Genomic DNA, 15,346 nt, shown 5'->3' on the forward strand with positions numbered 1-15,346 from the left:
ATTAAGCTGAGAATCAGATTTTTCACTTTAAAATGTATGCCAAATGAAAAGCTATGATTGCAAAGTTAAACTATACAACTTTATATGATGGAACAAAAAGCACTGCCCGTCATTCTGTTACCAAACTTTGCATCTGTACTGTTCTTCAAGTAAATGCGTCTTTGTAACATTTTCTGTGGAAATTGTTAAAAGTAGTCCTTGTGCATATTGTATAGTTTGTTTGACTTTTCAATCATTGGTTTTCGTTTGGCATACATTTTAAAGTGACATCGGAGTGTAGGCATAATTTCGAATTGCCCTTGTGCTTCATGTGAATACTTAATAGCGGTTGTGTGTACATTAGTAGATAGGCCTAGTTTCTCCCCTTTTCAATGGCTCACTGTCCCTGCCTCTTGGTTTCTTCCTTGTCTCCACTGGTCTATAGAGGAGATGTGTGCTGACCTGACCAGGGTCATCGAGGCTGGTGACATCCAGGCGGCCTCCATCTACGCTGCCGCCCTAGCTCATCAGCAGGCAGGGCTGAAGATCCAGCCCTCTGAGAGGAGCTACGGAGAAACAGAGCTTATGGAGAGAGTTAAGAGCACTAGAGCTCCTGGGTAGAAGAAGAGAAAGTTATTGAAGAATTCAGAATATAACTTTGTAAGACAGGAAATGCATATTTTAGGAGTTGATGACGATTGTATATTTTTGTGAAATCTTGGCTGTAGTGGTCGAGGATTCTTCATCTTCCTGTTGTGTCACGGTGAAAGTGTTCCCCCACACGACCATTGACCTGCTGCTTGAGTATTGCAGTCTGAACAGCTTAAACAACGTCTATACATTTTTTTAAAGTTAAAATTTAAATACAGTCCTCTATAAAATGTATTTAGCTATAAAATAGTTTTAACATGAGAACCTTTCTGTCAACGTTTATTTGTCTTTCTGTCTGTCCCTCTGTCTCCTAGGTATTCCTGGAGTATGGCTTCCATCCGCGGGTGCAGCGCTGGGTCATCGGCCAGTGTCTGTGTGCCGAGCAGCGCTCTCTGGCATCATATTGGGTGCGCAGGGATGGAGACACGGCCTTCCTGTACCTCCTCTCCGCCTGCCAGGCCCGTCTCACATGGCAGCTGCTCCAGCAGGCCCAGGAGAGTACCCTCCTCACCCGTGCTACCCCACCTCACGGGCCCCCCAGCAACTGCCCCACATCCCAGGACTGGAGGGGTTACAGCACCCTATCACACAGACTGAGCCACAGCAGCAAGGGTGAGACTGCTAAACACGCACACAACATTGACATAAGGACCCATTGTTGGCACCCTCCTGACCAAGCGTTGTTCCTGTCCCTGTAGGTTCAAATGGAGCAGGGCCAAATGGAGCAGGGGCAAATGGAACAGGGGCAAATGGAACAGGGCCAAATGGAGCAGGGGCAAATGGAGCAGGGGCAAATGGAACAGGGGCAAATGGAACAGGGCCAAATGGAACAGGGCCAAATGGAACAGGGCCAAATGGAACAGGGACAAATGGAGCAGGGCCAAATGGAACAGGGCCAAATGGAACAGGGCCAAATGGAACAGGGGCAAATGGAGCAGGGCCAAATGGAACAGGGCCAAATGGAACAGGGCCAAATGGAGCAGGGGCAGAGAGGCTGAACATCAGTGAAATCAAAGACCTCGTCAACCTGGAGATGCCACAACTCAATGACGCACTTAGTCCCAAGAAATCAGGCCCTCAGGTACACACAAGCTCAGTACAATACCCCTTGGTAATAATTGAATAACTATTTGACTCGGCTTAATGGATTTTACCCTCAACATAACTGATACATACCTAGATGCTGTAAGTTGACATACAGTAGATATCCATCTACACACCTGCAAAGACGCTCTTGCTGTGTCTCGGGGTTGGGCCTGCCCCTCTTGTGCGTACATAAACAAGCCCATGCGGCCTGGCTGTGAGATCTGCAGTACAGCGTCCAGAGTTCTACTGTTCCTGGAAGCCACAAACCAGACCCTCTGGAGTCCACCGCATACAGCAGGAAGAAGAAACTGTCCAACAGTACCAGCAGGAAGGATGGTTTTAAGCTCATACAGATCCACACACTCCCTCACTCACTCACTCGTACACGTAAACACATTCAAATAGTGCTGATGCAAGCTGTCAGACCGTGCCTGTCACGCCCTGGTCTAAGTATTTTGTGTTTTCTTCATGTATTGGGTCAGGCCAGGGTGTGGCATAGAGTTTTTGTATTGTGGTGTGTTTTGTCTTGGGATTTTGGTATGTGTGTATAGTGGGATTGTAGCTTAGTGGAGTGTTCTAGGAGAGTCTATGGCTGTCTGAAGTGGTTCTCAATCAGAGGCAGGTGTTTACCGTTGTCTCTGATTGGGAACCATATTTAGGCAGCCATATTCTTTGGTTGTATTGTGGGTGATTGTCCTGTGTGTCTTGATGTCCTGGTTAGAGGTTAGTAGACACTTGTATAGGCTGTTTTCGGTTTTCGTTTTGTAGTGTTAGTGTTTTGTTGTGTGTTACGTTTGTTTATTAAAGATGAATCGCAATAGACACGCTGCAGTTTGGTCCGACTCTCCTTCACCATTAGAAAGCCGTTACAGTGCCGAACAGGACAGGTAGGACTCTCTGATGTAGACACACACATGCACACTCTTGCACGTAAACAGTTGAAAGTGAATGACTGTAGTTGAAAGGTTTATTAAGGGAAAGGCTTAGTAGGATAATGTAAGGGTTGAGATGACATGGGAAGGTAGGATGGGCTCTCAAAGGCTGACTCTTTTCTGTCTCTCTGTATTTTTAAGGGAGATGAGAGCTGGGGGGGCGCGGGTGCTCAAAACGAGTCCCTACTGGAAAACTTGGACCAGGACTACTGACTCACACGCTCCACGTATCATCACAGAAAGAGACTCGCACGCTCCACGTATCATCACAGAAAGAGACTCGCACGCTCCACGTATCATCACAGAAAGAGACTCGCACGCTCCACGTATCATCACAGAAAGAGACTAGCACGCTCCACATATCATCACAGAAAGAGACTCTCACGCTCCACGTATCATCACAGAAAGAGACTCGCACGCTCCACGTATCATCACAGAAAGAGACTCTCACGCTCCACGTATCATCACAGAAAGAGACTCGCACGCTCCACTTATCATCACAGAAAGAGACTCGCACGCTCCACTTATCATCACAGAAAGAGACTCGCACGCGCCACGTATCATCACAGAAAGAGACTAGCACGCTCCACATATCATCACAGAAAGAGACTCGCACGCGCCACGTATCATCACAGAAAGAGACTCGCACGCGCCACGTATCATCACAGAAAGAGACTCGTACTCTCCACTTATCATCACAGAAAGAGACTCGCACGCTCCACGTATCATCACAGAAAGAGACTCGCACGCGCCACGTATCATCACAGAAAGAGACTCGCACGCTCCACGTATCATCACAGAAAGAGACTCGCACGCTCCACGTATCATCACAGAAAGAGACTGACACACACTTTCTATATTTTTCAGCTGTAACACGATATACCCTTCTCTTCAACCCATGCAGTCTCTCTCAAGCTACTGAGCAATAGTCATTTGTCTTACGACACAACCTCAGTGACTACATTACATAGGACAGAATTGTGGCTACCTACCCTCTGACCTTGTTTGAAACAAATACTGTATGTCTAAGCAAATGAAAGCATTTTATGTTCATCTTTTTATATAGGACATTGTTAAAGGTGCTATTTTTGCATGTTTATAATAAATATTGTAACTACTGCAAGTCCATGTAGGCCATTTTTGCAGTGTGTCAACCACTTGAAACCTGTTTCAGAGGGGGGAAACAACTCTGCTGTGTTGCCCACTCTGTTCCTGTTTGTTTCAGTCTGGGTCATGAAGTTCAAAACACATTGAAAACAAACAGCAATTAAAGTTAACTCTCAATGCACAATTTCATTAATAATGAATGCATTTTGACTGAAAGTAGAACAAAAAAACATCTTATTGAATTTAAAACGTGTATTTAACTAATTAAGCAAGTAAAATGCTGTTTTGAATAAAATGAATGCCTGTGTGTTAATTGTTGTGTTTTTGTGGATCCTCACCTCCCCAGGCTACAGAAGCAGAGTAGAGAGAGAACTTTGCCCTGCTGATGATGCTAGATGGGAAGGACCCGGTGCCCAACCCAGAGGCTGTGGACTGTATGATCTGTTATCTGGACTTACAGCCTGGGGAAGGAGTCCTGCTCAGAGAGCCTCTCCACTGTTTCTGTGGGTAACACACAACATAGTGACCCCACCCCTAGTGACTCTATTGAATATACCCCTATTGACCCTACCCCTAGTGAGCATAGTGACCCCTAGTGACCCAACCCCTAGTGACTCTACCCCTAGTGAACCTACCCCTAGTGACTCTACCCCTAGTGACCCAACCCCTAGTGACTCTACCCCTAGTGACTCTACCCCTAGTGACTCTACCCCTAGTGAACCTACCCCTAGTGACTCTACCCCTAGTGAACCTACCCCTAGTGAACCTACCCCTAGTGACTCTACCCCTAGTGACCCAACCCCTAGTGACCCAACCCCTAGTGACTCTACCCCTAGTGACTCTACCCCTAGTGAACCTAGTGACTCTACCCCTAGTGAACCTGGTGACCCTACCCCTATTGAACCAACCCCTGGTGACCCTACCCCTAGTGAACCTACCCCTAGTGACCTTACCCCTAGTGAACCTAGTGACCCTACCCCTAGTGACCCTACCCCTAGGAGTGACCCTACTCCTAGTGACTCTACCCTTAGTGAACCTAGTGACCCTACCCCCAGTGACCCTAACCCTAGTGACTCTACTGAATATACCCCTATTGACCCGACCCCGAGTGACCGCCTAGTGACCCGAGTGACCCCCTACATGTCAATTGCACGCTCCCTAAAAACTTGAGACATCTGTGGCGTTGTGTGACACAACTGCTTATTTTAGTGGCCTTTTATTGTCCCCAGCACAAGGTGCACCTGTGTAATGATCAGTACCAGGATGACATGACAGCCCATTCTGTTTAATCAGCTTCTTGCTATGCCACACCTGTCAGGTGGATTATCTTGGCAAAGGAGAAATGCTCACTAACAGGGATTCAAACAAATTTGTGCACAACATTTAGCGAGAAATAAGATTTTTGTACAAATGGAATATTTCTGAGATCTTTTATTTCAGCTCATGGGAACAACACTTCACATGTTGCCTTTATATTTTTGTTCAGTATACTTAAACATACTAGCTACTTAAGCTGGTACATTGGATATTATAGACATTCTGTATAACACACTGGCTAATGCAGACCAGAAAACTCCGGACGGTGTGTCTACGAGGACACAGTCAACGTGTTCCACTGCCCCATCTGCAACAAGCACAACTGCCTGCTCTGCAAGGTACACACATCACATTTACATTCACCAATGATTTGAAAAGACCACCTCCTCTACTTTCCCCTCTCTCTCGCAGGCGATCCATGAAGAGATGGACTGTAAACAGTACCAGGATGACCTAACAGCCATGCGGAGAATGACTCAGCAGCCTGCAGAACCAGAGATCTGCTCAAGGTGACACACAATCAGACACTTTTACATGTACTTTATACCTGTAGATTGATTTCAACAAGCATTGAAGACAAGTAGAAGGAATGTTAGGGTTTTCAGGTAGTTAGACATTGCTCATATCATATTCACAGAAAACAACCCTCTCTCTCAGACCCTGGTCCTCTCCGGGGAGGCCTTGCACTGCCCTCAGTGCATTATCATTGTGCAGAAAAATGAGGGCTGTGATTGGCTGCGTTGCACTGTCTGTCACACCGAGATCTCCTCGGTCACCAGAGGGTGTCCCTGGGGGCCAGGGGTAAGAGCCTGCCTCTCCTGTCTCTCTCTGCTACATTCAGTCAAGCTCTGCTTGGTTGTGCTCTACTGCTCACCTCTAATGCAGAGATTTCCCATCTGTGTCTGCTACCGGTCTGTGTTTCTGTTCCCCCTAAGGGTCCGGGTGACACCAGCAAGGGCTGCAACATCAACAACCAAAAGTGTCAGAACTGTCACTGAGAAAGACAATAAAGGATGTGTGTTGTGAGAGTCAGATAGCTAGCAAGTTAGAATGGTAGGAACCAGAAGCCAATGTTGACCATGCAGGACAAATGTGTATGTCACTCAAAGGATTGAGGATCTCACTGCATGTTCAGCTCTGCACATTTCCTGTTTGTTTTTGATCTCTCTATAAAGTCATGCAATACTTTTCAGGGACACATTAAACTAAGTGTCATTCACCTTTTCAGCACTCAAAGCTAAAGTCTAATGCCAATGACACAGCGTTCTGTGGTTGAAACAGAGCGTACTGTGTTCTGACCGGAAATAATGCAATGTTTCTGCTTAGAAACATAATAAAAATTATCTGTTTCAAACTACATTGCGCTGTGTGTCAATTAATAGCCATTTTGGAAGTACATGAGTGTTCATGTGAAATGAATACTTTGGCATGTTCTGTTTTTGTCCTGAATGAATAAGGCTCTGTCACATAGACCGGATGTGAATACTAAAGGTTCTGTTTATTACTCACTGGCTCCTATTACAAACTCATTATGAAGGCAGAGAAAACACTGTCTGTTTTCATGGAAGAATCTGTGGAATTGCTCAGGAACTGCTGGTGTGACATTGTGCCTTAAAACAGTTTGTCAAAGCTACTAAACACGAGGCCTCACAAGACTCATCTGAAGGTCCCTGGTACCAGTTGAAAAAAATGAATGGAAGTGTGTATATATATATATATGGAGACTTGTTTTTTAATGCCAAAAATATGGGGTAAAATCAATCAATTCTTGATCTCCTTATCTCTCAGATTTAGGAGAAACACAAGAACAATGTAGGGAATGTTATTAAATGCGTTTGTATGGGCTAATAGCAGTATAGTTCAAGGGGTTTAAAATTCAAAATCAAATAGCTAAAGGATCCTTATCAGTAGCTAGTAAAAAAATGGGATTACATAATAAAAATAGTTTGATTGCATCATTTTTTACATAATTTATTTTATAAGTAGCGTACATATTATTTATTCGATGACACCTAAAAATCTATTGTGCGAGCCTATAATATATTTGACCTCAAATGCATAGTTTTGGCGCGAAATGCAATAATACAAATTCAAGATAGCAGAGAGTCGGCTCTTTCGACAATGTGACCCACGTTGAAGGGGATTTTTATCGCGCTGTTGGGCTGGGAGTAGCCCCGCCGAAAGCGCAGGTCTGTGTGGGTCCAGAGATGGTTGAAGTCCCGAAAGCATGCAGGGGAGTTCCACCGTTTCGTTTAAGAGCTTCGAATATTTTGAGAGGAATTTCGAAGTTGATTTCGTCTGAACCGAAGCGAGTTGAATCACCTGCTCCAGATAGTTGGAGCCAGGATCGCCCGGATGGGTACCAACTACCGGGAGTTAGTTGAACGCGTGGCGATTTGTCTCCGGTAAGCTAAATTCTAGTAAATGTTTAAAGCCTTTGATACCGTAAAGATATATTTTATGTGCAACCAAGCTCGCCAAAGGGCTCTGTAGTTAAAAGCCCCTATGTGACATATGTATTTTTACAGAATGTTTATTAGGACTATAGCTTTTCCCAAAGTTGGTTTAAAATCATTTTTAATAATGCAATGTTACCAAATGAAAATAACGTCCGGGTGCCTTCTGCCCTGATGAAGGTAGGCTAGTCTTCTCCAGGACCCATTGTTGTTCAAGACAGTAAGTCATTCATCAGAACCCTTTGGGGAAAAGGTTCTTCAAAGGGTTCTCCCATGGGGACAGCTGGAGAACCCTTTTAGGTACTAGATAGAAAAAACGGTGGTAAGAGTTAGGCTGGGATACAGTTTATTGATAGTCGTAGATTGAATTGTACTGTTTCAGGGCATTGTTAATGATGGTTTATGAGTATTACAATATAATTAGTAGAGCATAATAAACTAATGTAGTGGAATATGTGGGTGGAATTTCAAGTTACACACAATTTTTAATTATATTTCAGATTATTGGTGACAGGAGACTCCTACAGGACCATTGGATTCAGCTTCGGAGTTGGACGGTCCACGGTGGCAGGCATTGTCTCCTCTGTGGCACAAGCCATTTGGGACTGTCTGGTTGGTGAATACATGCCTGTCCCCAAGGAGGAAGACTGGAGGGCCATCGCTGACTAGTTCCTGGAAAGGTGGAATTTACCCAACTGTCTTGGCTCCATTGCTGGGAAATGTAGTAATCCAGGCTCCACCGTACTTGGGTTCGCAAGTCTACAACTACAAGGGTACATATTCAGTTGTACTCTTGGCTGTTGTAGATGCCTTCTACTGTTTCCGTGTCGTCGATGTTGGTGCTTACGGCAAGGGAAGTGATGGCGGGTCCCTCCGGGACTCTGCCTTTGGCCAGGCACTTCAGGATGGCACCCTGGAGATTCTACCACCTGCATCACTCCCTGGGGCTGAAGACCTGGGACCTGTTCCCCACGTCTTCGTCGATGACGAGGCCTTCCTTCCCTTTGAGACCCAACCTCGTGATAGCCCTACATCTTCACTGCTCTGACAAAATGCAGGTGGAGAAAAAAAACAATTAAGGAAGAGAATGTGTTTTTACTTTCATCTTGTCTTAGATCTGTAAAGGTGTCGGGAAGAAATAAGCAGATTAAGTCTAAATGAGATATTAATAAACAAATGAAACAACTGACTATAAAAACACAATATAAGTATTCAAGTACAGGAAAGAACGTGACAGGTATGTATGTGTGTGGTAAAAATGTAGAATTTTTTTTTTTAACTATTGAAAGAGTTGTGTATGTGTGTGTAAAAATGGCACAACTGCAGACAGATACAGGCACTACTCATAAAGCCTAGACATACTAGGGGAACTTCAGACATGGTCATAAAGAGAGAGAGGCCAGGGAACTGGAGACCTGAGGGACAGAGAGGAGTGGAGGAGAGTGAATGTGTAGCCACAATACAGGTAAACACACATTTCACCTTTAGTCTTGTAAAAGAACAACAAGAGCATCTGAATTCTCTGGTGTGTCAGCTTCAATTCAGTCAATTTTCATGCAATCTATGTACAACTAATAATGAATGCTATCCTAAGTATTGAGAAACTACTAACAAGGACATAGTAAGCGGAATAAAATTGGAAAATCTCAATAGAGGACAGTTGGAAAATCTCAGTTGCATTTCCTTGATTCCTCGCATCCTCTGTCATGTTCTGACCTTAGTTCCTTTATTATGTCTTTGTGTTTGTTTGGTCAAGGTGTGAGTTGGGGTGGGTAGTCTATGTTCTTTTTTCTATGTTGTATTTCTGTTTTTGGCCTGGTATGAGGCAGCTGTCGATCGTTGTCTCTGATTGAGAATCATACTTAGGTAGCCTGTTTTCCCCATTTTGGTTGTGGGTGATTGTTTTCTGTTTAGTGCGTATTCCTTACAGAACTTTTTCTATCTCGCTCGTTATTATTTTTGTCATTTCAGTGTTCAGTTTATTTTGTGTATTAAAATGAACACTTACCACGCTGCACCTTGGTCCTCTTCTCCTTCCACCAACGAGAAGCGTTACATCCTCTCACCTCCCGCTCAAAACCCATTGGAGGACAACCAGACAAGTCTCCTCTTCCTGTCCTTCCTTTGAGCTGATTGGCTAAATTGACTCCATCTCTGGAAGGGAAGAGAAAAACAACACATACATGCATCACATAATATGACACCATAAAAGGTGAGATTTATGTTAACTAAATACTGCTTGTATACTGTAGTTAGTGACATAAATATTGGAACAGTGTGGTAAAGTTGGTAATTCTTGCTGTTTACTCATGGAATTTGTATTTCAGATCAAAAGATGAATATGACGGGCAAATATTTAGACAGCAAACTGTTTTAGGATATTTTCTAACCCAGAAACAACAGCTATACATTTGCCTCATATTAATCCTTTGATCTGAAATACCAATTAGCCTACATAAAAATGACCTTCACTGTCGCAATACTTATAACACTACTTGTGTTGTGGAGGGAAAAAAAGTACCATTGAACTCGGCATCGAAAGCAGCTGATGAATTTGAACCTTTTCTTTGCTGAGACAGTCTCTTCAGGGTTGGCACCAGACTCATGTCAAAGAGGGTATCTTCATCCTCCTTCCTGTGAGTATCAGGTTGGGCTGCACCCCCCTCGACGGCCTTGTTTGTCTCCACGGCCACATCCTGTTCAACAAGGTCCTCAGTGACTTCCGTGAGGGTCATAATAATCTCAGGTGGTCATAGATCCAGAGATGCTTCCTCCATTTCATCATCTTCCATGGCTGCACCGGTGGTGGTCATACTTGTGGATGATGTAGACGTTGTAGAGGGTCTCGCTGCACCGGTGGTGGTCATACTTGTGGATGATGTAGACATTGTAGAGGGTCTCGCTGCACCGGTGGTGGTCATACTTGTGGATGATGTAGACGTAGAGGGTCTCGCTGCACCGGTGGTGGTCATACTTGTGGATGATGTAGACATTGTAGAGTGTCTCGCTGCACCGGTGGTGGTCATACTTGTGGATGATGTCGCTGCACGTTGTAGACTTGTGGTCTCGTCTGCTGCACCGGTGGTGGTCATACTTGTGGATGATGTAGACGTTGTAGAGTGTCTCGCTGCACCGGTGGTGGTCATACTTGTGGATGATGTAGACGTTGTAGAGGGTCTCGCTGCACCGGTGGTGGTCATACTTGTGGATGATGTAGACGTTGTAGAGGGTCTCTGCTGTCATACCGAGGGTGGTGGTCATACTTGTGGATGATGTAGACATTGTAGAGGGGGTCTCGCTGCACCGGTAGAGGCGTGGGTCTCACTTGTAAATGACGTAGAGGGTCTTGATGCACCGGTGGTGGTCATACTTGTGGATGATGTAGACGTTGTAGAGGGTCTCGCTGCACCGGTGGTGGTCATACTTGTGGATGATGTAGACGTTGTAGAGGGTCTCGCTGCACCGGTGGTGGTCATACTTGTGGATGATGTAGACATTGTAGAGGGTCTCGCTGCACCGGTAGAGGCGTGGGTCTCACTTGTAAATGACGTAGAGGGTCTTGATGCACCGGTGGTGGTCATACTTGTGGATGATGTAGACGTTGTAGAGGGTCTCGCTGCACCGGTGGTGGTCATACTTGTGGATGATGTAGACGTTGTAGAGGGTCTCGCTGCACCGGTAGAGGCGTGGGTCTCACTTGTAAATGACGTAGAGGGTCTTGATGCACCGGTGGTGGTCATACTTGTGGATGATGTAGACGTTGTAGAGGGTCTCGCTGCACCGGTGGTGGTCAAACTTGTGGATGATGTAGACGTTGTAGAGGGTCTCGCTGCACCGGTGGTGGTCATACTTGTGGATGATGTAGACGTTGTAGAGGGTCTCGCTGCACCGGTAGAGGCGTGGGTCTCACTTGTAAATGACATAGAGGGTCTTGATGCACCGGTGGTGGTCATACTTGTGGATGATGTAGACGTTGTAGAGGGTCTCGCTGCACCGGTGGTGGTCATACTTGTGGATGATGTAGATGTTGTAGAGGGTCTCGCTGCACCGGTAGAGGCGTGGGTCTCACTTGTAAATGACGTAGAGGGTCTTGATGCACCGGTGGTGGTCATACTTGTGGATGATGTAGACGTTGTAGAGGGTCTCGCTGCACCGGTGGTGGTCATACTTGTAGACGTTGTAGAGGGTCTCGCTGCACCGGTAGAGGCGTGGGTCTCACTTGTAAATGACGTAGAGGATCTTGATGCACCGGTGGTGCCCACACTTGTGTATGACGTAGAGCAGGGGTGTCAAAGTCAAATGGACGGAGGGCCAAATAAAAAAATCAGCTACAAGACGAGGGCCGGACTGTTCGAATGTTCATTGAAAAATTTTTAAATGACGCATATAGTCTAGTGAACCTAATTGAACCTACTGAAAACCTAACAAATATATTACAATATGATCAGATAAATAAAGCAATATTTTCTTATGGCTCTGTCAGTAATCTTTAATTTTCAACAGACACAAAAGACAAATTTCCTTTATATAAATATCCCCATAACATGAACATTAAATGAAAGAAACCGGTATTCAAGGCACCATCAGTAGACTATATTTTATAAAAACAATAATAGCAATTTTCTATCATCCACTCAACTGAAATATTTTTTAAATATAATTGGATTGAAATACAAAAAAATAAAGTGCAAAAATCTATTAATCAAAAACAACACTTTGTTTAAGGAGAAGTAACATGCAGTGAAAACAAATATTAAATTTTAACTTTTAAACTTGAACTGAGTAAAAACTCTAAATATGTGATTGCACAGTAATGTTCACTTGTTTGAGGTTGAGGGTGATACTTGGTGGTGTCCCATCTTTTCCACAAGTTCATCAATGTTCGGGGTAAGGCTCTGAGCTGAAGAAATCCTCAGAATTGAGTGGAGGTGTTCAGCAGTAAGTCGACTTCTGTGTGATGTTTTGTTCAGGTTCATCAAAGAAAACAGTTGTTCACACAGGTATGTGCTGCCAAACATAGACAACGTTTGAGCAGCCTGGATGCGCAGCTGGGGCATTGTGCCGGGGAGGAAACGGGCGAACTCCGCAGCACCCACTGCCGCATATTTTGCCCTCAGTGCATCATTGCATTGGAGGTCAATCAACTCCATTTGGAGGTTTGGTGGTGAGCTTTCCACGTCAACAGCAAATGGGTTACCGAGCAGTTCCAACCTGCTTTTTGTGCTTCAAAGTCAGCAAATCGGCGTCGAAAGTCAGCGGCAAGCATACCTATTTTATCAGCCAACTGTGTGCTCGGGAACGCACTGGTAGAGAGCTTCTCTTTCATGGTCTGGCAGCTGGGAAAGTGGCTCAAATTTTCTTTCCGCATCTGCGTCTCCCACAGAGTCAGTTTGGTTTTAAATGCCTTCACTGTACTGTACATATCAGAGATGACACGATCCCGACCCTGCAGCTGCAAGTTTATTGCATTCAGATGACTCGTAATGTCACACAGAAAAGCCATTTCACACAGAAACATTTCGTCTCGGAGTTGTGTTGTGTCTTTCCCTTTGCTGTCCAAGAACAGACAAATCTCCTCACGAAGCTCGAAACATCTTTGAAGCACCTTTCCTGGCTTAGCCATCGCACCTCTGTGTGATAAGGCAAATCACCATGCTCCGTTTCTAACTCCGTCAGAAATGCCTTGAACTGGCGGTGATTCAAACCTTTGGCTCTGATAAAGTTAACTGTGCGCGTGATGATGCTCATTACATGCTCCATTTTCAAGGCTTTACCGCACAACGCTTCCTGGTGTATGATACAATGATAAGCTGTCAGCTCACCTGTCGCGTTTTCCTCTTGCATCTTTTCCCGTATCTTCGCCACCAGTCCGCTCCTGTGTCCACACATCGCAGGTGCTCCGTCGGTTGTCAAACCCACGAGTTTTTCCCAAGGCAGCTCCATCTCATTTACACATCTTGACACCTCTTCATACAAATCATGCCCCGTAGTTGTGCCATGCATAGGACGTAAAGCCAAAAACTCCTCTGTCACGCTTAGGTTGGAGTCCACTCCGCGGATGAAAATTGACAACTGGGCAATGTCAGAAATGTCGGTGCTCTCATCCACAGCCAAGGAATATGCAATAAAATCTTTTCCCTTTTTCACAAGCTGCTCTTTTAGATTGATGGACAACTGGTCTACTCTCTCGGCAATGGTGTTTCTGCTCAGACTCACATTTAAAAAGAGTTGCCTTTTTTCTGGGCAAACTTCGTCACAAACTTTAATCATGCAGTTTTTGATGAAATCCCCCTCCGTAAATGGCCGGGCTGATTTAGCGATCTCTTCTGCCAAAATAAAACTGGCCTTGACAGCAGCCTGGCCTTGTGATTTGGCTTTTTTGAACAGAGCCTGTCGAGATTTGAGGCCTCGTTTTAATTCCTCTGCCTTTTGTAGCCTTTGTTCCATGTCCATATTCTTGTTTTTGTCCGCGTGTTTCGTTTCATAATGTCGTCTCAGATTATACTCTTTCAGTACCGCCACACTTTCTCCACACAGAAGACACACAGGTTTTCCAGCTACCTTCGTGAACATATACTCCGACTCCCACCTTGTTTGAAACCCCGGTTCTCAGTATCCACCTTCCGTTTTGCCATTTTTGATGGGTATCTGAAAGTTAATTTTACTGTGATGCTGACGACTGCTGTGCCAATAAATATTGAAATGAAGCAGCCTACTGCTCGGTGCGTCACCTTTGCATTGTGGGAAATGTAGTATTGGTGCGTGTAAAAGATCTGCGGGCTGCCGGCTTGCTGCGGGCCGGTTCTAATAATAAATCAAGATCATCCCAGGGGCCGTAAAAAACCTTCTTGCGGGCCGGATGTGGCCCGCGGGCCTTGACTCTGACATATGTGACGTAGAGGGTCTGGCTGTAAAATTGCCACTCGTTGCCCGAGGCACAATAAATGGATCCAGAAAAGAAAGAATGTGGCAGAAGCGCCAAGGCTGCTGGCCTGAAGCTGCTGACCCAGACCTCTTCTTCTTTTTCTCTGCCCTTCTCTCTCTCTGATACCTGTCTCTGAGTCCTCTCCACTTCCTCCTACAGTCTTCTTCTACATAGACATGAACATGATAAGCCAAACCATTACCTAGCATAACTATAGTTTTTAGAAAGCTATCATGGACATGCAGACAGGTTTGACAGAAATGGTAGCAGAATCCAGATGATGCTGCATATTTTTTTGCGCAAGGACGTTGTCGGTGTGTTCGAAGCTTCACACAGCAGCTCTATATCTTCGTAATCTACACAGGAAGGCTGTCAGATCCTAGTGCAGTTATAAGCAATGATTCGAAAACACAGAGAGTGTCATTGCGCAAGATAGTATGCATCATCATCTGGATATGTATGCAACAAAAGTTCAACATTCACCTTCTGCTACCATTTCTGGCATACATAACACAAGGTATGCACCACACCGAACGCAATGTAATTCTGGTGTACCAAAATGCAATACACTGTCGTTGTGTTCGAAGCCTGAGTGGGTCGGAACTGCTAGTTTGGTGCTCTGCAGCCAGGGTTTTCGGATTTCTAGCCTAATGACCTCTCAAAACTGTCCACAAGGTCTGAAATCTAGCCCAATATCTTTTGGGGCAGAAAGAGAGGAGTTGCCACATTTATCCAATAAACCCTTTTTCCATAACGTTATCGAGTGAATAAAGAAGGAATATCGACATAATTTGTAATGACGGAGGCTAAGAAGTTAAATGTGGTTTTCCATCAAAATATTTCTTATTTTGTGTTTAAGAATATGTCCCAAGAGAAAATATAGAGAACTCGCC

General features: G+C 44.8%; 1 long non-coding RNA gene and 1 pseudogene across 1 annotated transcript; both read left to right on the top strand.

The window, feature by feature from the left end:
• The first annotated feature begins 429 nt into the window (after positions 1-429).
• LOC115104491 (ranBP-type and C3HC4-type zinc finger-containing protein 1-like) lies at positions 430-6,363 on the top strand (annotated as a pseudogene).
• A 737-nt stretch (positions 6,364-7,100) lies between these two features.
• LOC115104915 (uncharacterized) lies at positions 7,101-9,543 on the top strand. Its single transcript, XR_003859824.1, has 2 exons — positions 7,101-7,477; positions 8,029-9,543. It is a non-coding gene; the product is annotated as an uncharacterized LOC115104915 (long non-coding RNA).
• Positions 9,544-15,346: the final 5,803 nt, after the last annotated feature.

Source organism: Oncorhynchus nerka, linkage group LG22, assembly GCF_034236695.1.
Source record: "Oncorhynchus nerka isolate Pitt River linkage group LG22, Oner_Uvic_2.0, whole genome shotgun sequence".
Taxonomy (NCBI): Eukaryota; Metazoa; Chordata; class Actinopteri; order Salmoniformes; family Salmonidae; genus Oncorhynchus; species Oncorhynchus nerka.